Source organism: Neofelis nebulosa, chromosome 4, assembly GCF_028018385.1.
Source record: "Neofelis nebulosa isolate mNeoNeb1 chromosome 4, mNeoNeb1.pri, whole genome shotgun sequence".
Lineage (NCBI taxonomy): Eukaryota > Metazoa > Chordata > Mammalia > Carnivora > Felidae > Neofelis > Neofelis nebulosa.
The window spans coordinates 85963335-85987840 of record NC_080785.1 but is presented as its reverse complement, the minus strand read 5'-3'; the positions used below and the strand labels follow the sequence as shown (position 1 = coordinate 85987840).

The 24506-nt window shown below is 35.2% G+C and overlaps 1 pseudogene; it reads left to right on the top strand.

The window, feature by feature from the left end:
* Positions 1-9224: 9224 nt before the first annotated feature.
* Positions 9225-10536, top strand: LOC131508564 (presenilin-associated rhomboid-like protein, mitochondrial; annotated as a pseudogene).
* Positions 10537-24506: the final 13970 nt, after the last annotated feature.

Genomic DNA, 24506 nt, shown 5'->3' with positions numbered 1-24506 from the left:
CTTAATATAACAAAGAATTATATCTTTTGCATTCTACATGACTCTTGAAGGTTAAATGAAGGTTCTGCTCTATGATATCCTTACTCAGGAATACAGAATAGTGGAAAATTCACCATCCATAATGTCATTAGTTACTAAGGAAGTCAAAGGAAACAGGGTGGATCATATGCTGGCACTTAACTCTTTCTCCATGGTAGTAACTCACAACAATTCCATACACATTTCATTGACCAGAGCAAGTCACAAAGCCACATCTAATTTCATGGAAACTAGGAAATGAAATCCTACCATGGATCAGAAGGAGGGGAACCAGAAATGTCTCTGAAAAGCACCAATATTTCCTACAGCCCTTAAAGCAGGGTAGATAATATCATGGCATACAAGATGACAGCTAACTATACTTTAAATTACTTTTTTCAACCATACTTTAAATTTAATCTTAACATTACCTGGGATCCCATTTGGAAAATATTATGATGATGAATTCTATTCTAAAAATAATCCATAAAACCACATAAATAAAACCATATATTCAGCATATAATATGTATTAAAAAGGCCATTTCTTTGTTTCAATTTCCATATGTAGATATAAATCTCAAATATTTATATGCTGAATTTATTTCTATGTAAATAAAACCTAGAAGATCCTGAAACATATATTAAACAGTTTTGCATAGTTTTCTTTTTTGTTAATACATTTTTTAAGTCAATGAATACAAGTAATCATTTTCTAATTATATGTGAATGTTAGAAAAGGAATGTCATGTTCTTGAATATAAACCTTTCAAAATGAGTTTATCAAAATATAAATAGATATTAAATCAGGGACTGCATTTTTATCTGAACATAAGTAAATACAATAACCTTAAACTGATGAATCCAAATATTTACTTAACTTTTATTCAATTTATGTTCTTCCCAAAAATAAGCTAAAGAGAATATGTACTTTAAGTTTGTTCTTAAAGCCTGCTTATATAACCATTATTCATATAATGTCACAGGCTGAACACAAATTCACTAAGAGATCACTAAGTCTTTTTATTCCAAGATAAGAATATTATAAATTATGAATATTATTCAAGTTTAAAGTGGCTCTCATCTGTTTTGGGCCTGATTATCAGAAATGTAAGAGAGACATGGGCTTGTTCAATTCTGTCTTTGCTCATTAACCCTATAAAAATATGCATTCATTCTACAACTACGTTCTTCTCAGGACTCTATAGTTGGTGTTGAAGGAGTCAACAAATTAAGGAAATGTAAATAAGTAAATTATATAGCATATTAGAAGGTAATATGCATTATGGAGACAAATGAATTAAGGAGTGGGAGTCAGGCAAGCCAATTGGAAGTGCTATATTGAATGGAGGGTCTGAAATCTCAGTAGGTCATTGATGCAGCTCTCCAATTGTTATGTTCTTTCCACTTCAACATACATTGTGTCTATTTTAGTCATTATGAAAATTTCATTTTTGAGTTGGCTTGTTTCACCACAAAGTCTTACTAAAATAAAAGGGAACTTTCTCATAAAAGAAAAGAAAGAATAGCATTAAAATAGGTTACTCAACAAAAACTATTTATAGCAAATTTATATAGTAAGCTGCTAGTGTAGTTTTAGTTGCTAAATGACTATGCTGAGTCTTATAATCTTTTATTTGGTAAAATGTTAATAATAATTTTTCTTAGAGGAAGAATATAGTAAAATTTTACTTGATTTATAAAATACTTGATAATGCAGTAGAGATTGGACTTATGCTATATTATAAGTGGGGACACCTTTAAATAATTTGAGTAGTTTTTAGGTACTCACTACTGGTTTTATATTTTCCTTTTATATCTGTGTTAAGCTCCTTTTTCAATTTCCTTCTCAACAGTATGATTGTGAATACAGTTTGAGCACATAGTATTTAAATATATAAAATTGAGGTATCATCATATACCACAGATCACAGACAAATTTAAATTTGGCCTTTGGGAAAATATAATTCGAGAATAAATTTCCCAAAATTATTTTTAATAAGAACTCTATCCTTGCTCTCTCTCTCTCTCTGTCCCTCTCCCTCTGCCTCTCTGTGTCTTCAAAAAGATTTTTTTTAAGCTTTGGCTCTCTGACTCCATCAGCAACCATTTTTACAATTTTTATTTTTTTACAGTAAAGTTTTCTTGTAAGCTTCAGAAATGACAACTATTAAATTATAACTCCTTAATTTAATCTACCCTTTGCTCTTTCCTTAAAATGTATCTTCATTGATGAGTCACATTCTCTTATTCCTTTCAACCCATGAATCATTACATCATTTCTGTGGTATAATTACCTGTGCTGCCTTCATTTAGTTACTGGAAGAGGCATTATATAAAGTTAGTGAATTTCTCTTGGAAATGATAACTTGGATTATGTCCATTTAATAATACAACTTCTTGGATATTTTCTCTTATTATATTATTACATCAAAAGAGAATGCATCGACTATTTTAAACCATTATCCAAACTAACCATAATTATAATTGCTTTTATTTACCACAGCATTTTTGGCTGAGCATTCACAAAGACTTCAGAATTAGATTTTAAACACCATACACAGACAAAGTAATACGGCAATAGTATTGAGAACAAATATATTTTGTTGGGTTGGATTAATCTTTGTTTTGTTTTGTTTTGTTTTTTGTTTTGTTTTGTTTTTTAATTGGGTGCTCAAGGAAACTGGATAATAATCATTGGCATAAGTTGTGGTTTGATAAAACATCTAGCGTACTTTTTATTTATTTTATTATTTTTTAATGTTGATTTTTGATAGAGAGGGACAGAGTGTGAGCAGTGGAGGGGTAGAGAGAGAGAAAGGGAAACACAGAATCCAAAGCAGCCTCCAGGCTCTGAGCTGTCAGCACAGAGCCCAACGCAGGGCTCAAACTCACAAACTGCGAGATCATGACCTGAACTGAAGTCAGATGCTTAACCGACTGAGGCACCCAGGTGACCCTCTCTAGTGTACTTTTCGCTTCAATTTAGATTAAGATGAAAAAAATGGAGACAATATAATAAAAATTCATTCTGAATCCTTCCAGAGAGATTATATCCTTGATTGTAGATTTAGCTAACTAAGAAGTCTATTGTGTCCTAGTATTGTGTCCTTGTATCTTCTTACAATGTAGTCTAATTAGATTTGTTTCATGAATTATTTCTTGGTTAATAGAAAATTAATTGAAGCAGAAATATATTGCCTTTTGTTAACATGACATTGTTTTCATTTCTTATAAATGCAAGCACACAGGCATTTAATGAACTTGGCTTTGAAAATCATTATTACAAATTTGGAAACAGTGTTCTTAAATTAAGATGTGATAATGTGATAAATTACTTTATCTTCCTTATTGAGAAATATTTGGACATTGAATCTGGCATTCTAAATGATAGGGTAAAAACTGGATATGTTTAAAGGAAAAATCAAATCTTTCCTTCAGTTGTAATAATGTCTGCATTGTGATATTGTGATCTGGAACACAGGATTGGGAATCAACGACTTCCATGGTTAACATTCTTTTTGATCACTCAATTGTAAGGGAACTTGGTAATGTATTTAACTTGTGGTACCTCAGTTTCCATATCTATAAAATGGTAATAATAGCTATTAAATAACAAAAGTCAGCTGAGTAAATTTGAAAATGTAATTGGCTATGTTTAGCCATTGGTGAATCTATTGCAATAGAAATAGAAAAGAACTTCCACTGAATTCTAGAAAAGGAAAGACTTTGAAAGGTGGAAAGAGGATGGAAAAGGGAACTTCTTAGCAAACAATGCATTGTTTCAGGCAAGGTCACTTTCCCCTTAGGGAATGGAAGGGGCCTAAAGGTCAAACTTTCTCATTAGTGTTACCCAGGTAATGCCATGTTGACTGGATAAAGGTTACATTCCTAGAGGGTAGAAACTGTAGTTAGGTTAAGTATTAAGTCTTGGTTTGCTAATGTGGGGTTTAGCACAAATGACTCCAATTTGGGATTGTGGTCTTCTTTTTAACATAGTAGGCTAGTAGACGTCAGGTTTTAGCTTGATTTTGAATGTAAGAGAAAGACTAGGAACAAAAAAGGACAATGCTTTGTCAAGAAAGTGCTTCCCAGGGGTGCCTGGGTGGTTCAGTCAGTTGAACATCCAACTTCAGCTCAGGTCATGATCTCATGGTTTGTGAGTTCAAGCCCCACATCAGGCTCAGAGCCTGGAGCCTGCTTTGGATTCTGTGTCTCCCTCTCTTTCTGTCCGTTCCCCACTTACACTCTGTCTTTCACTCTCTCTCAAAAATAAATAAACATTAAAAAAATAGTAAAAAAAAATAAAAAGAAAGTGCTTCCCAAATTAGAGAAAAAAGACTGAAAGTGGACATGCATTTGAAAAAGCTAGCAAATGAACAATGAAATAAGCCTGTAAATTAAAAGGAAGAGTTAATATTGATAAAATCAGAAATCAAGCAGAAAAATGCAATAACAATAGAAAACAATAAAAATCAAGACTTCATTAACAACACCAATAAAGTGACAAAAGATTTTTTGCACTTTTGCATTAAAAATTTAATGTAAAAAGAGCAATAACTGCAGATAGGGATTAGTGCTGTAAAATAATTCTAGTTCATATTTATATTAACATTTTAGAAAGCTGGATGAAGTAGATACTATAGGAAAAATCTGAATATTGAACCCAACATAAGAAGATAACATATTAGTATTAATTATGGTAGAATTATTTTACTTTTTCTTTTCAAATTTTTATTTAAATTCTGTTAAGTTCACATGCTATATGCAATATTGGTTTCAAGAGCAGAATTCAATGATTCATCACTTACATGCAACATCCAGTGCTCTCCATAACAAGTGCCTTCTTAATACCTATCCATCTAGCCCATTTCCTTCCATCAACTCTCAATTTGTTCTCTATCTTTAAGAGTTTCTTATGGTTTGTTTCTCTCTCTCTCTCTCTCTCTCTCTTTTCTTTTCTCCCCCTCCCCAAGTTCATCTGTTTTGATTCTTAAATTTTACATGTAAGTGAAATCATATATTCGTCTTTCTCTGACTGACTTATTTTGTTTAGCATAATACAGTCTACCTTCATCCACATAATCGATAATCACAAATGGCAAGATTTCATTCTTACTAATGGCTGACTAATATTCCATTATATATATAGTGCAATTGCTGGATGGTAGGGTAGTTCTATTTTTAGCTTTTTGAGGAAGCTCCATACTGTTCTCCAGGGTGACTGCATCAGTTTGTATTCCCTCACAATGGAAGAGGGTTCCCCTTTCTCCACATCCTTGCCAATACCTGTTTCTTGTGCTGTTAATTTTAGTCATTTTGACATTTTGTGAGGTGGTATCTCATTGTGGTTTTGATTTGTATTTCCCTAATGAGGAGTGATGTTGAGCATCTTTTCATGTCAGCCATCTGGATGTCTTCTTTGGAAAAGTGTTCTCTATCCTTAGGAGTCTCTTAAATGGATTTCTTAGATGGATTATTTGTTTTTTTGGGTGTTCAGTCTGATAAATTATTTGTAGATTTTGGATACTACCCCTTTATCCAATATGCTATTTGCAACTATCTTCTCCTATTCCATCAGTTGCCTTTTAGTTTTGTTGATTATTTTCTTCACTATGCAGAAGCTTTTTACCTTGATGAAGTCCTAGTAGTTCATGTTTGCTTTTGTTTCCCTTGCCTCTTGACACTTGTCAAGTAAGAAGTTGTGACCGAGGTCAGAGAGATTGCTGCCTGTGTTCTTCTCTGGGATTTTGACAGTTTCCTGTCTCATGTTTAGGTCTTTCATCCATTTGGAATTTATTTCTGTGTGTGATGTAAGAAAGTGGTACAGGTTCATTTTTTTGCATGTTACTGTCCAGTTTAAGTATGATGGAATTATTTTAAATTAACAACACACACACATCTAAAAAAAAAAAAAAAACTGGCAGATCCAAATAGTTTTGAGCACACATTCCTCTTAACACCACAAAGAAATAATTATGAAATTTAAATCAGTTCATAATATTTGAGAAATCAATAATTTCCCAATGAATTTAAGATTAGTATAAATTTGATATAAAAAGGAAATAAAGACAATTAAATTTAGCAATTTATTTGAAAAATAGCATGGCCAGTAGATGTTATTTAAGAATATTAATATTAATTTTTATCATATTAACCAAGAAAAAATTACATTACTCTATAAATTACTGTATAGAAAGTATTTGATAAAATAAAAATCTAATCCTGATAAAATTTATAAGGAACTAGGGCTAGAATGAATGTTGTTAACCTTCCAAAAACTTATAGACAATGTTATATTTAAGAATATAAATTTGGAAAGTTTTATCAAAATCAAGAATAAGATCCAAGCAATCAAATAAGAAAAACCAATGTGATGTGTAAGATATTGGAAAGGAAATGACAAAAGCTATTACTCACAATTAATATGATTGTCTACCAAAGGGGAACCTGGGTGGCTCTGTTGGTTAAGCGTCTGCCTTCAGCTCAGGTCATGATCTCACAGTTCGTGAATTGGAGCCTCACATCCGGCTCTGTGCTGATGGTTTGGAGCCTGGAGCCTGCTTCAGATTCTGTGATTCCCTCTCTCTCTGCCCCTTCCCCACTCACACTCTGTCTCTGTCTCTCTCAAAAATAAATTTAAAAAATTAAAAAAAAAATTTTTAAATATGGTTGTCTACCAAAAATATATGTAAGTTTCTATTTAAAAGTTATATGTACTCTTAAGAGAGTTTTTTAAGATGAATGGATATGAATTTAAAATTACTGAAAATATAGATCCCTTGGGGCGCCTGGGTGGCTCAGTCGGTTGAGCATCCGACTTCAGCTCAGGTCACGATCTCGCGGTCCGTGGGTTCGAGCCCCGCGTCGGGCTCTGGGCCGATGGCTCGGAGCCTGGAGCCTGCTTCCGATTCTGTGTCTCCCTCTCTCTCTGCCCCTCCCCCGTTCATGCTCTGTCTCTCTCTGTCTCAAAAATAAATAAACGTTAAAAAAAAAAAAATTAAAAAAAAAAAAAGAAAATATAGATCCCTTTACTTCAGTGAAAGCCAATTAGAAAATTTAATTTAAAAAGATATCCTTCAAAATACTCAATAAGACAATGAAATTTGTTATAAATGCTTCAAACAATGTTCAAGATTTCCCCAAAACTGAAGATGTCCTAAAAGATCTGAATAACTATATATTGCCCCATTCACAAGTGAGAACACTCAATATTGTAAAGATATAAATTCTCTTCACATTTTAAATTCAGTTCAATATTAGTTTAAGTCACACTAAGATTTCCAAATTGACAATTTAATTTCACAGTTCAAATGGAAGGGGAAAATGCAAAAGAATAAATATGACATCTTGTAAAAAAAAATAAGAACAATGAGGAATGTCTTGCTCTATGAGATCAATACATTCTCCAAAGCTTTATTAGAGAATAAATAAACAAAGAAGAGTAGAGCTCAAAACAAATTCATGTGTAATGGAAATCGCATATAATGCATATTGTATGTGAAATGAGTCAGGAAAGGTAGATTACTCAATAAAAAGCTAAATTTCATTACTTGATATTTATATGAAAAAGAGCAAAACTAATAATGCAACAAACTAAATGATAATTTGCAAATTAATCTAACATTTTATTAAAAAAATACCATGACCAAATAGGCCTTACTTTAAGAAAATAAGGATAGTGGAAATCCTTAATAATTAATCCTTCACATTAACAACACTAAAATCACATTATCATATAAGTTTGTTTATTACTTTATAGAAGTAACTGGATAATACAGGCCCCAGCGAACAGGAAATACACATAATAAATGAATAAATATATTAATTAAATGTTTAAAGTAACATTTTCAAACCATAAAATTATTAGATTAAAACACAGTAAAGTGTCATAAATTTGCGTTTCTCCTACAAATTTAGTACCATATAATTTTTCTTCGCCTTTGCGATAGGAGAAAACAATATCAGATTTTAATCATCCAGTTCTTAAACCAGCTTCTACAAATGTCACATGTTATTGGGACACAATGCTGGCAGTAGTTTTTAATCCCTTTTGTTCCTGCTAATAGAAAGTGAAAACTATACACTAATCACTTTAGCTATATTGATGCATAAGAAATAATCAGAATTTTATGCAATAATTCTGAGAGTAGTATGAATGACTATTACCTCCCCTTTCCAAAAAACATTTTTCCAATTTAATATCTATTAAAAATGACAGATAGAAGAATTGTGAATAATGAATTTTAAAAACAATACTTTGAATGGAAACATGAAAGATCAGCATAAAGTACCTAAAATTCAGAATAGAGTTAATACATTTGGGTTCAATTCTTGGAGATGCAGTTGTGTATGTATGACATTAGACCAGATGTCTAATCAGGTTTATATATGGTTATATATGATGTTTATATGGCTACCTATCTAGTGTTAGCATCTCCTTCCTAGATGTAAAAATGTTTGCTTATATAATTGTAGCACTGGCCAAGAAAATCTTATGTAAATTAAAGAATAAGCAAGCCACTATGAATATTTAGCCAGCAAAATTATATTTGTTCTAATGTCTGAAACTTTTGTTTTTCAAGGTTCTGTTTTTGTGGAGTTAATTTATCTACTTCCAGAATTCTAGTTGCCAGAAGTCTAAGACATTTCTTTGTGGAACATATATAAAGTTTCTAATCTGAGACTACAAGCATGAAAAAGATTAATATTCCTCTAAAGATTTCCAATTAACTAAGCAACATAATTCACATACAGTCCACTGTTAACTTGTAAATTATTAAATATCATATTTAGGGTAATTTGAAAAAAATGAAAATTATTTTTGTCATGTTTATGGTATCTGAGAAAAATTATCGTATCTCAAAGCAGATGAATTGGACTCAACTGGTTTAACCAATTTAATCAGGAGTTCTAAAAAAATTTAAAAACAAGACTAGCTAATTGAATGAAAAGAATGATGTCATGTCCAGTTCCCTGTTCATGAATAAAGTTTTAGCCTTGAGCTTCTTCTTTGATATATTTGTGACAAAGAACACTCAGCTCAAAAACAAACAAACAAAAAAGACTCGGTAACATTATATGATGTTTCATCTGAACATTGAATTTTATTTTCATACTCTAATAGATATATGCAGGTGATAGAACCATCACCACCATAATTTGATCTATTAAAAATAAATTGAAAAATGTGAAAATATTTGTAACATGTTACACAGTATTATTATCAGTATTAAAAAGCTTTTACTAATAAGTGGAATATGCAGTAAAAGTTTAGATATAGGAGGCTGGGTGCAGAGAGGCTGGGGCTGTGGCCAGGCGTGGCTCTGCTGGCAGGCGGCCGCAGCTGCAAGGAGTTCAGTGTGGCCCCAGCCCCGTCATGACTGCTTGGACGCAGGTTTAACTTTTTTATTCAGCAAAAATGTGGATTCAGAAAAGCACCCAGGAAGGTTGAACCTAGAAGATCACCGGAACAAGTGGTGAAACATGCAAGAGAAGTGCTTTGATTCCTCCTGTAGAAGAAACAGTCTTTTATCCTTCTCCCTGTCCTATAAGGACCCTTGTAAAGCCCTTGTTTTTCACTGTTGGGTTTACAAGGTGTGCATTTGGATCAGCTGTCATTTGGCCATATGAATCACTGAAATCCAGGGTCCAGAGTTATTTTGATGGTATAAAATCTGGTTGGTTGGACAGCATAAGACCACAAAAGGAAGGAGACTTCAGGAAAGAGATTAACAAGTGCTGGAATAACCTAAGTGATGACCAGCAGACTGTGACAGGTTTATGTTAGCTTACATGTTTTAGTCATTCAAGGGAAGAGAAATCAAACCAAAAGGTATCATAGCTGCAAATGTTTTTGTATTCTGTTTATGGAGAGTACCTTCTCTACAGCAGACAGTGATCAGATATTTCACATCCAACTCAGCCTCAAAGGTCCTTTGTTCTCCAATGTTGCTGTCAATATTCAGTCATTTCTCCTTGTTTCACATGGCAGCAAATATGTATGTTTTGTGGAGCTTCTTCTCCAGCATAGTGAACATTCTGGGTCAAGAACAGTCCATGGCAGTGTACTTATCTGCAGGCGTTATTTCCAATTTGGTCAGTTATGTGTGTAAATTCGCCACAGGAAGATATGGACCATCACTCGGTGCATCAGGCGCTATCATGACTATCCTTGCTACTGTGTACACAAAGATCCCAGAAGGGAGGCTCACCATTATCTTCCTTCTAATGTTCACATTCACAGCAGGGAATGCCCTAAAAGCCATTATTACTATGGACACAGCAGGAATGATCCTGGGATGGAAATTTTTTGATCATGCAGCACATCTTGGGGGAGCTGTCTTTGGAATATGGTATATTACTTATGGTCATGAACTCACGTGGAAGAACAGGGAGCCTCTAGTGAGAATTTGGCATGAAATGAGGACTAACGGCCCCAAGAAAAGAGGTGGCTCCAAGTAAATCTGGGGTTGGATGATGCTGGTGCGTGTGGCCTATGCTGCCTGGAGATCCCCAGGAATACATTGGCCCTGGAGTGACCACACCTTTGCTCCCTGCCTGGAAGACACCCAGCATCTAGCTTTCCTAGTATTTTAAACTGTCCTCAGTACATGTCTTACTAGAAAGTGAATTATGATGAAGTCATGAAGTAAAGGTTTATATCTCTACTTGGTAAAAATAAATAAATGAATAAATAAATAAATAAACAAACAAACGAACAAACAATAAATAAATAAATATTGCAAATAATAAAGAAAAAAGATTAAATAAATGTACAACATCATTTTTCCTAATAAATTTGTATATATTTAAAAAATGGTAATCCAGGATTTTTGCAAGTATGGGAGAGAAATTGCTGGTGGTATATAATTCAGCAAATCATTTCTAAAGATTTTGAGTCATGGAGGTATGTATCTAAAATCCAATTTTAATTTGCTGTATTTACTCAAAGGGAATAATTAGGAATATGCCCAAAAAAGGTCTTTTAAAAAATGTGCTTACAAAGGGTAGATCTTATTTACATTTTATTTTTTCTTTCTGTGTTCAGAAGATGGGTATTCTCTGCATTTTTGTCTCTGTTTAATTTTAAACATTGAAACTACAGGATTTTAAAAAGCTGAGCATATGTTCATCATTATGAAATTCTTGTGAGATCATTTATTATGAAACAGTTTTCCTGTGTAGTGACATAGTGGAAGGAATGTGTATTTCTCCTTACTCTAAAATCATCACAAAGACTTCAGTGGGGGTCTGTTTTGAGTTCATTGCTGTAGAAGTTTTTGATTAATATTTTATAAGCTTATTGAAAGCAAATAGAAACCATTAAAACCATCAAAAACTGTTTATTTGTTTTTAAGATTTAAGTCAATGTTCAATTCACATAGAAAAAGTAGCATTTCTGTTTCAGTAAGGAACATTTACAATGTATCATGTTAATCCCTTGTTTTAGACATTGAAAAAATATGTAAGATCATTAAATAGAATTTTCACTACTGAAACTTAGTATTATTAATGGCTACTTTGGAGAAAACAATATCTATGCCACTCACATTACAGTTTTTTTAATTTTTTTATAACATTTGTTTATTTTTGAGAGACAGAAGGAGAGCATGAGCAGGAGAGGGGTAGAGAGAGAGGGAGACACAGAATCCAAAGCAGCTCCAGGCTCTGAGCTGTCAGCACAGAGCCCTATGCAGGGCTCAAACTCATGAAATGTGAGATCATGACCTGAGCTGAAGTCCGATGCTCAACCAACTGGACCACCCAGGGGCCCCCATGTTACAGTTTGATAGTCATAGTATCTATATGCTTCCTGAGCATTTGCTTCTGCTAGTTTAAATTATTTCTGCTAATAATTTCTTTTTGAGATGGGAGGTTTGTGTTTGTTTGTTCATGAGTATTATTTTTATAGTGAAAGAAAGAAGGGAATTATTGAAATTCTAGAAAAATAATGAAGCATGTGAGAAAAATGAATATAGAAATCTATACTTGGAAGAGAATTTGATCTTTCTGCAATTTAATGGCATATTCTGTTTTTTTCATTCTGTATTGCTGATTTTTTATACATAAGTTCCCTGAACAATTTACTTCTCTGGTTGAGATGTCTTCTCTATTATAAGAGTCTAGTATTTGTTTCTCTACTTTTATCCAGTTCAGCCCTAATATCAAATCAGCAGGTAATGTTTGAGGGCTGTATCATGCAGTGATCTCAAACTCCACTTGTTTAGGGGCGCCTGGGTGGCTCAGTCAGTTAAGTGTCTGACTTCAGCTCAGGTCATGATCTTGCGGTTTGTGAGTTTGAGCCCCACATTGGGCTCTGTGGTGACAGCTCAGAGCTTGGAGCCTCCTTCAGAGTCTGTGTCTCCCTCTCTCTCTCTGACCCTCCCCTATGCACACGCTCTCTCTCTCTCAAAAATAAATAAACATTAAAAAATTTTCTTTCAGGGCACCTGAGTGGCTCAGTGGTTGAGCCTCCGACTTCAGCTTATGTCATGATCTCACAGCTCGTGAGTTTGAGCCCCATGTTGGGCTCTGTGCTGACGGATCAGAGCCTGGAGCCTGCTTCGGATTCTGTGTCTCCTCTCTCTGCCCCTAACCCACTCGCATTCTGTCTCTGTCTGTCTCAAAAATAAATAAACATTTAAAAATTTTTTTTCCAAACTCCACACATTTAAACCTAAGCCCACCTTTTCTTCTCAGGTCCACCTGACTTTAATTTCTAATTATTAAAATCATTTTATTTTTTTCAAAGTAATACATGCTTACAATCAAAATGTCAAAGAATACTGAAGGGATTATATTTTTAATTCTTTTTCTGCTCTCAAAGAACCACTTTGTAATTGAAAGAGCGGACCTAGGCCGGCCGCCTCCATCTTGTTTTGTCCTCCATCTTGAGTGACTAAGTCCCCGACATGGCCCCTTTCCCGAAAACCACAGAAAGGAATTCCTGTTCAAACCTTAGACCACGCCTCCTCCCCTTGAGTAACTTCCCACTCACCTGTTCAAACTTCCCGTTCAAACCATGCCCTACAACCAGCGCACAGGGACTCTGACCCTTCCCCAGCTAATCGGCTAAGGCCACGACCATCACCCCCCCAACTGCCCCTAGACCCCTATAAAACCTTTGTGCTTTTGAAACACTCTCTCTCTCTGGTATCTCACCGCTGTGTAGGTGCAGGTAGGGGATTGAGCTCGAGCTAGCTCGAATAAAGGCTCTTTGCTTTTGCATTGGACTCAGCTCCCTGGTGGTCTTTGAGGATCATAAATTCTGGGCATAACAGTAATATTTTTATATGTCATCATTTATATTCATATTTCTATTTGGCTAATTCAGTGATGAATTTTTATATCTACTGGCATTCTAATATGGTAGCTGAGGATATGCCTTCTTACACCATACTCCTACCTCTGGTTCTTCCATCTTTCCTTTATAATTACAATTTTTGGTTAAATCAACAGTCAATGTTTACATTGCTATGAGACTGTAAACATAATTCCCTACTGAATAAAATACTGTAGTGTACTATAATTGTACTTATTGTCTAATGGAACTTTTTCCTATTCATACTGATAATAATTTCTTAAGTTTTTTTCTTAGTTGTTTATGTAAATCACTGTTTTCCTCCATATGTTCCCACGTATATGTTAAATGACTGGAAAATACGCAATCATGCCAAACTTTGTCCTTCCTTCCTTCCTTCCTTCCTTCCTTCCTTCCTTCCTTCCTACCTTCCTCCCTTCCTTCCTTTCTTCATTCCTTCCTTCCCTTCATATTTTCTCTCCCTTTTTCCTCTCCCTTGTCCTTCTTCTACTTCCTATTCCTTTTATTTATGGAAGGACTTCTTCATCTACAATCATGATTTGTTGCTCTTCTGGGCCAGAAAACAAATTTTGCTGTTGACCTCTCTTTGTTTTTTGTTTGTTTCAACCATAGTATATCTTAAGAATTTTCTTAGTTGTTTATGTAAATCACTGTTTTCCTCCATATGTTCCCATGTATACGTTAAATGACTGGAAAATATGCAATCATGCCAACCTTTGTCCTTCCTTCATTTCCTAAGGAGGGTCATCATGGTAAATAAATTGTTTTACCTTGAATGTCTGAAAATGACTTTTTTTTCCCACTCAATGTGATTCATAAATGAGAAGTCATTTTCCTTCTGTGTTTTGAAAGCTTTACCTCACTGGTCCTTGGCTCCCATAAGTTGTTCCTGAAAAGTATGAGCCTCATTTCAGCCTCATAGTTCTTGCTACATGCCTCTCAGAGTTTCTCTATGACAAACACCCTCACTTTTAATTAAATTTCCTACCTCTGCTTGAAAATGGCTCTAATTTTCCCAATCAGCGATTTGCCTTTCTTTCAACTGTTTTGTCTGATTCAAAAAGTCTACTGTCATGAGGAGACAGACTTCATTGTTTGATGATTGACCACTGACAGCTTTGAAGCCTCATCCCTTCCCATACCCCTGGTATCCCACAACTGGGCAAGCTGATAAGAAAACCTGGGTGCTCCCTACCTTGGAACCAGTAAAAGATTCAAACCTTGCAAATCTCTACCTGCTTACGTGGGAACTCTGCATCTATTTCCACATCCTAACTGCAACAAAATCCAGGCTAGTTTCCTTTCTTTGCTCTTATAAGCTATTTCAGACCTGTTTGAAATTCCTGCCCTGCTCTCCCTAGAGACAACAGTTATGTAAGTAATAAAGCTTTTCATACCCTCTTGGTGTGTATGTAGGGTCATCAGTTTTAACATCCAAACCAAACCTTGAGTAGGGGTGCTTCTTGCTTTTGCAGAATGACCATAACTTTACTATTATATCTGCCCCATATATCTTCTTCTTTATAGGTTGTTAGCTTATTAATTCTTTGCTGGATTGTAACAGGAATTTGGGGGAAAAGAAAAGACTAAGAAGATGAATAAAAGGCTATGGTCAATTTATTCTAGTTATGCAATAATCCCCCATAATTTCCTTTAATACATCAAACTTAATGCTTAAAGTCATGCTTAACTCCTGCTTCTTCTTTTTCCCCATACCCAAACTTTGTTGATTTTTTTCTTTCATAGTGTCTCCATGGTGTTAACTTGCTTCAGCACTGACACTTAAAATATCCTGATTTGCTTGTTTATTAACACAATTTAAAAATGGAATTCTTTCTGCCTTAGCTTCAGTTGAGGTCCAAAGGCTAAAAACAAACCAATAGGTGGTATCTTTTCTCATAGTCTTTTTTTTTTTCTTCTCTCATATTCTTAAGTGAGTTACAAAGACAATTATGTAAAAATGTCAGCAGAGATGGCTCAAAAACTAGTTTTATCATATAAAAGGGTTGACTTTGAAGGGGTGGTTCTGATGTCATTTTAAAATAGATCCTATCTGAGTGCGTCTCATGCAGCTGCTTTGAGATCTGCCTGGAAAGAGCCCTGCAGGGTACGGCAGAATGCTGGAGCTGAGGGGGGCAGATAAGCAGGAGTCTGGTGGAATAGCTTTGGCCTCATTTAGGTAGTTGAAGTTAGTTGTTCTCAGTAGGAGAATCTTTGAGATACCTATGAAAGCACAACATGATAAAAACAGTCAGCTTTTGAATACCTGCCAGAGTATACTAACATCAGAATATGACTGTACTAGCAAGTAAAACCATCTCTATACCTTATGTCTCTTCCAGCTGGCCAGTTTTGTTATCTGCCACCAGCATTTTGTAGAGCCTTTGTAAATGGCTTCTATGCTGGCTCCCTGATGCAGGGCCCACATTTGAACCATAGGAGGGGCGCCTGGGTGGCTCAGTCGGTTAAGCATCTGACTTCGGCTCAGGTCATGATCTCGCGGTTCGTGAGTTCAAGCCCCGCGTCAGGCTCTGTGCTGATGGCTCAGAGCCTGGAGCCTGTTTCAGATTCTGTGTCTCCCTCTCTCTCTTACCCTCCCCCGTTCATGCTCCATCTCTCTCTGCCTCAAAAATAAATAAACGTTAAAAAAATAAAAAAAATAAAAAATAAAAGAATTGACATTGAACCATAGGAAATACACACCTCTGGGGAGCCAACAGTGGATAGTGGCTTGATCTGACAATGGTGACCTCTGTGAACTCAATTGCCAGGCAGGTAATCCAGTCAGAGCCTTTCACTTTTCTCCAACATTGAGTAGAAAACCAGTCCCTTTGCCCCATCAAGCTCCATAGGGCACATATCAAGCTGTCAGAATGATGCCCTAAAGCCCCTTTTACTTGGCATGAGGTATGAGCAAAGACCTCCCTCCTGTTGATCAAGGAGAGAAAATGCTTAAGCACTGCAAATTGTTTCTCAAAATAATTTCCTCCTTTGGTGTCTTTCTGCTGAGGTAGCCTGGCCTCTGTTCAGGAGCCTTCTTTTATTGAGCAGGTTTTTAAGTGACCTCACTTAAACCTCAGACCATTTCTCTGACTTCAACCATTTTATACTTTTAAGATAAGTGTTATGCTAATGATCAGACAATTAGTTTTGAGAAAGATCCTTGGCATTTTTTGTATAATGCTCTACTCTCTCACTTCGAAACCTGCTACATATTATAACATTGTGTTATATTTTTTAAATGTGTTGATTTAGGGGCACCTGGGTGGCTCAGTTGGTTAAGTATCCGACTTCAGCTCAGGTCATGATCTCACAGCTAGTGGGTTTGTGCTCTGGATCAGGCTCTGTGCTGACAGCTCAGAGCCTTAAGCCTGCTTCGGATTCTGTCTCTCACTCTCTCTGTCCCTCCCCTACTTGTGTTCTGTCTCTCTTGCTTAAAAATAAATAAACATTAAAAAAATTTAAAAAAATAAATGTATTGATTTATCTATTCTCTAGCTTGCAGCTTAGAAACAAGTTCATATGATTTAAAAATGATTAGAGGGAAAACAGTACAGTACATTAGAAAATGTGAGCTACAAATATGGCTAATACAAAAATGTATTTGATAAAAACCTATATAGTTACTATGGACAAAGAAGGCATAGCTCTGAGCCTTATGACAATCAAGATCATATCTTTTATATTTCAATTACTTATTTAATATTCTGTCTCCCTTAACTAGATTTTAAGCTCTGTAAGAGCAGTTTTTTGTTCTTGTTTTTGTTTTTTATTTCTACTTGTGTTTTTTTTTTCCCCCAGTGGGACTGATCCTTCACCTTTGAGACTTTGCATGATGAATGTCATATGCCCAAAAACTATTTCTTGAATAGAAGAATGAATAGATAAATGTGTTTATAAGAATTATTTTTCTTTTGCAGTTGAAATACAGATTTTGAGTACATGTATTGCAAATATGTTCTCCCTGTCTGCTATTTGTTTTTCAACATTTTGGGGGGGAATTTGCTGTCTTGGAAAAGCTTTTTTCTAATATAACTGCATTGAGGTAAAATTTATATAAAATAAAATTCAGCAAACAATCTTCAAAAAAGAAAAAGAACAAAACTAAAGGCATCACGGTCCCAGATTTCAAGCTATCCTTCAAAGCTGTAGTAATCAAAACAACATGATACTGGCATAAAAATAGACACATAAGTCAATGGAACACAGTAAAGAGTCCAGAAATAAACCCATGATTATATGGTCAATTAATCCATGACAAAAGAGGCAAGAATATGCAGTGGGGAAAAGACAGTCTCTTTAACAAATGGTATTGGTAAAATTGGACAGCTACATGAAAAAAATTCAAACTGGACCACTTTCTTACACCATACACAAAAATAAATTCAAAATGGATCAAAGACCTAACTGGGAGAAGTAAAACCATCAAAATCCTAGAAGAGAGCACAGGCAGTAATTTCTCTGACATTGGCCATAGCAAAATATTTCTAAATATATCTCTTGAGGCAAGAGAAATAAAAGCCAAAATAAACAATTTATATAAAAATAAAAAGCTTTTGCACTGCAAAAGAAAATATCAACAAAACAAAAAGACAACTTACTGAATGGGAGAAGATATTTGCAAATGATACGTCTGCTAAAGGGTTAGTATTAGAAATATAGGAAGGGCTTATGCACCTCAACACCAAAAAACAAATAATCCAATTAAAAAATAGGCAGAAGACATTAACAGACATTTCTCCAAGGAAGACATACAGATGGCCGACAGACACATGAAAGGATGCTTCACATCACTCATCATTGGGAAATGCAAACCTAACCCACAATGAGATATCACCTCATAGCTGGCAGAATGGCTGAAATCAAAAACACAAGAAACAACAAGTGTTGGCGAGGATGTGGAGAAAAAGGAATCCTCATGTATTCTTTTTATGAATGCAAACTGGTGCAGTCACTGTGGAAAACAGCATGGAAGTTCCTAAAAAAATTAAAAATAGGATTATCATATGATGCAGTAATTCCACTTCTAGATTATTTACTCAAAAAATGCAAAAACACTAATTTGAATAGATATATATGCACCCCTGTGTTTATTATAGCACTAATTATAATAGCCAAAATGTGGAAACAACCCAAGTGTCCGCTGACAAATGAATGGATAAAGAAGGTGTGATGTATGTATATAATAGAATATTACTTAGTCATAAAAAGAATGAAATATTGCCATTTGCAACAACATGTTTTAAACTATTGGTTAAGAAACAAATGAACAAAGGGAAAAAAAGAGAAACCAAAAAAGACTCCTGAATATAGAGAACAAATGGTTACCAGAGAGGGGAGGTGGGTGGGAAGACAGGTGAAATAGGTGAAGGAGATTAAGAGTACACATATCATGATGAGCAGGGAGTAATGTATAGAATTGTTGAATCACTATATCATGCACCTGAAACTAATATAATACTGCATGTTAAATTAAAAATAAATACATTTTTAAAATATATAATTCACCAATTTAAAGTGTACAATTTGATGAGTTTTGAAAGTTATATATAATTGTGTAGCCATGACTACAATCATGATATGGAATGTTCCATCACCCCAAGAGTTCCCTTGTCCCCTTTGCAGTCAATCTCTTAACGACTGTCCTTTGTTTGAATTGGTTCTTGTAGTTTTTCATTGACTTTAATTACAGGTCATGGTAGTATTAAGAGATGTCCTAAGGAATTTTCTGCATTCCAGATGTACTTACTTACATATTATCTGCCAGTCCACAGATGATATTTTGGGCAGAAACAGCACATGCAAGGAAGGCAAAACCATACCCAGAGTAATTGTCTATTTCTGTAGTAACAAAACATTATCCCTTACATGGCAGAAACAGTCCCATGTAATTAACCTGCCATAGGTAGCTAGCTGACCCTGGGGAATGGTCCCACAGTGGGGACTCAGTGTTCTCAGATGTTGGCAGATTGGGTACTCACTTATGGTTGTAGCCAGGTCAGTCTTGGTAAGTAGAAGTTCAGGTTACTTAACCCATGGATTACCTCCATCCCTGCCAACAAGGACACCTTATACATGATTCCATTGGGAAATGACAGAAGTGACTGAGGAAAGAAGCTGACTGATATCCATAAAAGATCTTTCAATTTCTATTCTATCCACTTGATTTTTAAAATCTTCAACTTTTGTTGTCATCTTTTGGTGGATATTCAGATGGGACATAAATATCTTCATATTCTTTGCCCATTCAGAGAGGTCTCTCTACATACTTCTTCCCTGGACTTCCTTATCACCAATTTTTCAATCATGTTGCTTTCAGGTCGCTTACCAGAGGCCTAAACCACTGGCCACATAGGGACATGAAACAGAGTAAGGAGGTAGAAAGTGACTGGGTAGAGAGAGGGAGGCAGAAGTTGCTAGCTATATATATATATATATAGCTATATATAGCTATATATATATATATATATATATATATATATATATATATATATATATTGTGGTCAGAGACCTGAGGAGTTAAGAAATGAACGGAGACCAGTATAGGGAGAGGAAGACAGACATGTGAAGAGCAATCTGGTCAAAGGCCTGAAGGGGAAGATTAACTCCGCCCATGTGACAATGGGAAAATGACCACCAGAGGGCGAATAATTATAGACCCTTCTATCTGGCTATTTCTCCTTCCAGACAAAATGAACAATGAGGTACACCATTCAAAATTCTATTCAATGGAATAACTTCCCTTCACCATTGTCCTTTAGGGAGGTCCCAGTGCTATAGCTGTCCACTTTCAGGTCATGTCTGTACATTGTACAGAACCATCTGAGGTCTGAGTTTTCCCTTTCTCAGTCAACATTATGAAATGATCAATAAATGCTTTGGAATGAGACAACAAAAATTTAAGAGCATAAGTAACTTTTAATGTGTTTATTATTCTGACTCACTAGGTAAGCGAAAACAGTAAAACTTTCTATAGTGAGACTGGCTTAGAGATTTAGCTACATAAAGAGAGAATTCTAGATTTCAGTAGGAATTAATAAAATACAAAGATTTGTTCTACATGAGAGCCAGGTTAGACTGTAGGCTATTTGAAAAGTGTGCCTCATTATTGTTCATCTCTAAATTATTTTCAGTCAGTTTGGGATTGAAAAGTATTTTTAATGATTTTCATGTTACACAATTTTGTAACACAAACTAGAACAATCATTCTTAAACTTCAGTGAGCATAATCATCACCTGGAGAGTTACAGTAAGACATTATTTAATATTTTGGTAGGTGCAAACATAAGCAAAATTTTAAGGTATGTATTTTTTAAGATGAATTTTTATTTTTTTCTTTTTAAATTTTATTATTATTATTATTACTATTATTAATACTATAAAAATTAATTTATTTTAAGAGAGGGAGAGAGTGTGTGTGCGCTAGTCAGGGAGGGGCAGAGAGAGAGGGAGAGAGAATCCCAAGCAGGGTCCATCCACACTGTCAGCACAGAGCCAAATATGGGGCTTGAACTCACAAACCATGAGATCATGACCTGAGCGGAAGCCAAGAGTTGGACACTCAACCGACTGAGCCACCCAAGTGCCCCGTTTTTTATTATTTTTTAATGTTTATTTATTTATTTGGAGAAAGTGAGAGAGAAAGTGCAAGGGGAGGGACAGAGATAGAGGAGAGAGAGAATCCCAAGCAAGCTCTGCACTACCAGACAGGAGCCGGATGTGGGGCTCAATCCCATGAACCATGAGATCATGATCCGAGCAAAAATCAAGAATCAGACACTTAACTGACTGAGCTACCCAGGTGTCCCCTCCAAGATCAATTTTTACTGTACTTTCTCCATTTTCTCACTGTACTGACCTTTGCTCCATTCATTTTTATCACACGGTTTTCTTGCTTGTTGAGGTATTCTCTCCCTTGTCCTTATCTTCCTTACCCATTCTTATGAGAGCTTTGTACTCCATTAGTATTATACAAATTTCCAAACTGACATTCCATCTTCTAGTCCAGTGGATTTACAAATTTCCAAACCAAGCTGTAGAAGAAAATATAAGTAGAGATGTTTTTGTTGAGGTTCCTGTGACACATTCTGGAACTTCTAAGGTTCCCTGAAGGAGCATTTAAAAATTACTTCTCTGGGATACCAAAATTCAGTTGTTTCTAACTGACATTTGAGAAAGCACGTAGCAAGGTTATTTCAATTAGGTTAGCATAATGCTAAATTTTACACATATTATTTTTCCTATGTATATACTTTTGAATAGAAAATACATATTTATATGCTGAAAGAGCAGACCTAGGGCAGCTGACTAGTGACTATGTCCCCGACATGGCCGCAGAAAGAAGTTCCTGCTCAAACCTCAGAACACGCCTCCTCCCCTTGAGTAACTTATGTTTTCTAAGAAAGCAGGCTACTGATTGATGCATTCTTCCGAAGTCTGAGGTGGGAGGAAGGGGAGTGTGAGAGGTGTGGAAAGTGTGAGTAGAAAAGGGAGGGCTTCTCTCAGATAGGGGCCAGAGGCAGGAGCCTTCAACCCTGTCCAGGCTTAGAATGACCTGGGAGCATTTTACCCCTCCCCAAACCAATTAATCAGAGTCTCTGGGGATGGTGTTTAGTGCTAGGTATTTATATAGCACAGCAAGGCTGGCAGCCAATGGTTAATAGGTGACCAGTGAGAAACGTTCTGTATACACTGAGGCCAAACATGTTAGAGATCCTCAGACACAGTGGTTCTTAAACTTCAGGTGCATCAGAATCTCCTGGAAGACTTGTTCAAACACAGATTGCTGAGCCCCACCCCCAGAGTTTCTGATTCAGTAGGTCTGTGACCACCAGGCCCAACATTTGCATTTTTAACAAGTTCCAGGTGATGCTGATAATTGCTGATCTGGGACCACACTTTGGCAGCCAATCGGCTGAGTCCACGACCCTTCTTCAGCCAATCGGCTAAGGCCATGATCCTTATAAAACCTTTGCGCTTTTGAAACTCGCTCTCTCTCTTTGCTATCTCGCCTCTGCGTCAGTGCAGGTAGGAGATTGAGCTTGAGCTAGCTCGAATAAAGGCTCTTTGCTTTTGCATCGAACTCGGCTCCCTGGTGGTCTTCGGGGATCACGAATTCTGGGTGTAACATATACCAGATTCAATATTCACTGGTGGAATTTAGGACATCACTGGAAGTCTTTTAATATGGTAGAAAAATATTTGGCTAGGTGCCTTTAGAGTTCCTTAGATTGATTCACAGGGTAACATATATTCTGTTCTTCAATTTAAAAAAAATTTTTAATGTGTATATATTTTTGAGAAAGAGAGAACGGGGGAGGGGCAGAGAGAGAGGGAGACATAGAATCGGAAGCAGGCTCCAGACTCCGAGCTGTTTGCACAGAGCCCGATGCAGGGCTAGAACCCACAAACCACAGGATCATGACCTGAGCCAAAGTCAGATGTTCAAATGACTGAGCCACCCAGGCATCTCTCTCTCTTTCTTCTTTAAAAATATTTGTTTTATGTTATTCTTTTAAGTAGGCTCCACACCCACTGTGGGGCTTGAATTCATGATCCTAAGATCAAGAGTCACAGCCTCTACCCCCTGAGCCAGCCAGGCACCTCCTGTTCTACTTTTTCTTAAGAATAATCTTGGTCATATGTAAATTAGAGTAGATAATAATAGACTATTCACTCAATATTAGCGAATAGGAACATTGAGAAATGTTAATGTTCTGCTAAATAATTTATTTTAAATTTCTTTTTAAATTTCAACTTGGACCATAACAGTATACACAACTTCACCAGTATTAGCTTGTCTTTATATCTCTTAAGTTTATTGTTTATGTGAAGAATAGGAAAAATTATTAAAAATAGCATTATTTCACAACTCATTGGTAAACTAAAGTATGAGGAGATATTAAATGTATATGTGGTAATGGGCAAATGGATAGTCATATTACTAAAATCTCAAGAATTTTGTAGTGTATGTTAGAACAACGATCTTCTAACAAGCAAAAAGTCACAATTTTAAGTTCAACTGATGTGCCACAAAAAAATTACACTGTGAAAAATTGTTTCTTCATATAAGAATAGTGGTGATAATTTTAACTTTTTGTTAATATCAAGTTATCAATTATGAAGCATTAATATCTTCTGATAAAATGGCTAGATTCTGAGGTGGCAATTAAAATGTGTAATTCTAAAAATAGAAAATATTCTTTATGTACATATGCATATTGCTGTACATATGTATGCTATACAAAAGTATGTAATAACCATTAATTGCTATTGTTTTATGCATCTAACAGACATTAACACAGCAAATGGTATATTTATATAACTATTCCAAAGAAGTATTCATTAAAAAATACCTTGGGAATAGATTAATGGAATTTTAGAAATAGAATGAATATCTAACTTCATTGTTCCTTTTTATCTTATAACAGATGACATTAGGATACAGTAAAATGATTACTGAGGGTCAAATAACTAGTTAATTGAAGATCTGTGATGAGATCCCTCAGATTCACAAATTCCTAGCCCTACGTTTACTCTTCTGCATGTGCCAACTAAAATGTTATTGGTTATTTATCCATTATGTCCACATTTGAATAGGCTTTAGGTTGGTTCTGAATTGAAAGGGGATTTCTCAATTAAGTTTCTTCATTTAATTTTGGATACCAAAATGCTTGCTGTGAATTTGGACACATTCCTGGCTTCAGACAATCCATAAACTCAATGAAGTCAGGGCTTTAATCAAGAGAATAGATGGAACCTTTGAAATGCAAAACAATGAAATTGAACTGAAGGAATTTCACCCATTTCTTCTTTTTCCATTTACCATATAACTTTGAACTGATTTGAAATCCCCTGGAGTGACAACTTTAGCTGAAGAGTTCAATAGGTTGTAAACTCCTCAACTTCACAGAAATGTGAAATGTAGCACTTTTTCACTTTGAAGAGTATTGGGATCAATATCTTTTTTTTTTTTTTTTTTTTTTTTTTTTGGGATCAATATCTTTTAAATCTCATGTGAGCTTTACCTATCCATATTATTTTTATTTTTGGGTATTTTAATTTTTTACATTAACGCAAATACATAAACAAATACAAAAAGAATAGAGGGTCTATTGGAAAATGCAGGCATAGGAATTCTATCTTTTGCTTTTTCAGAGGATTTC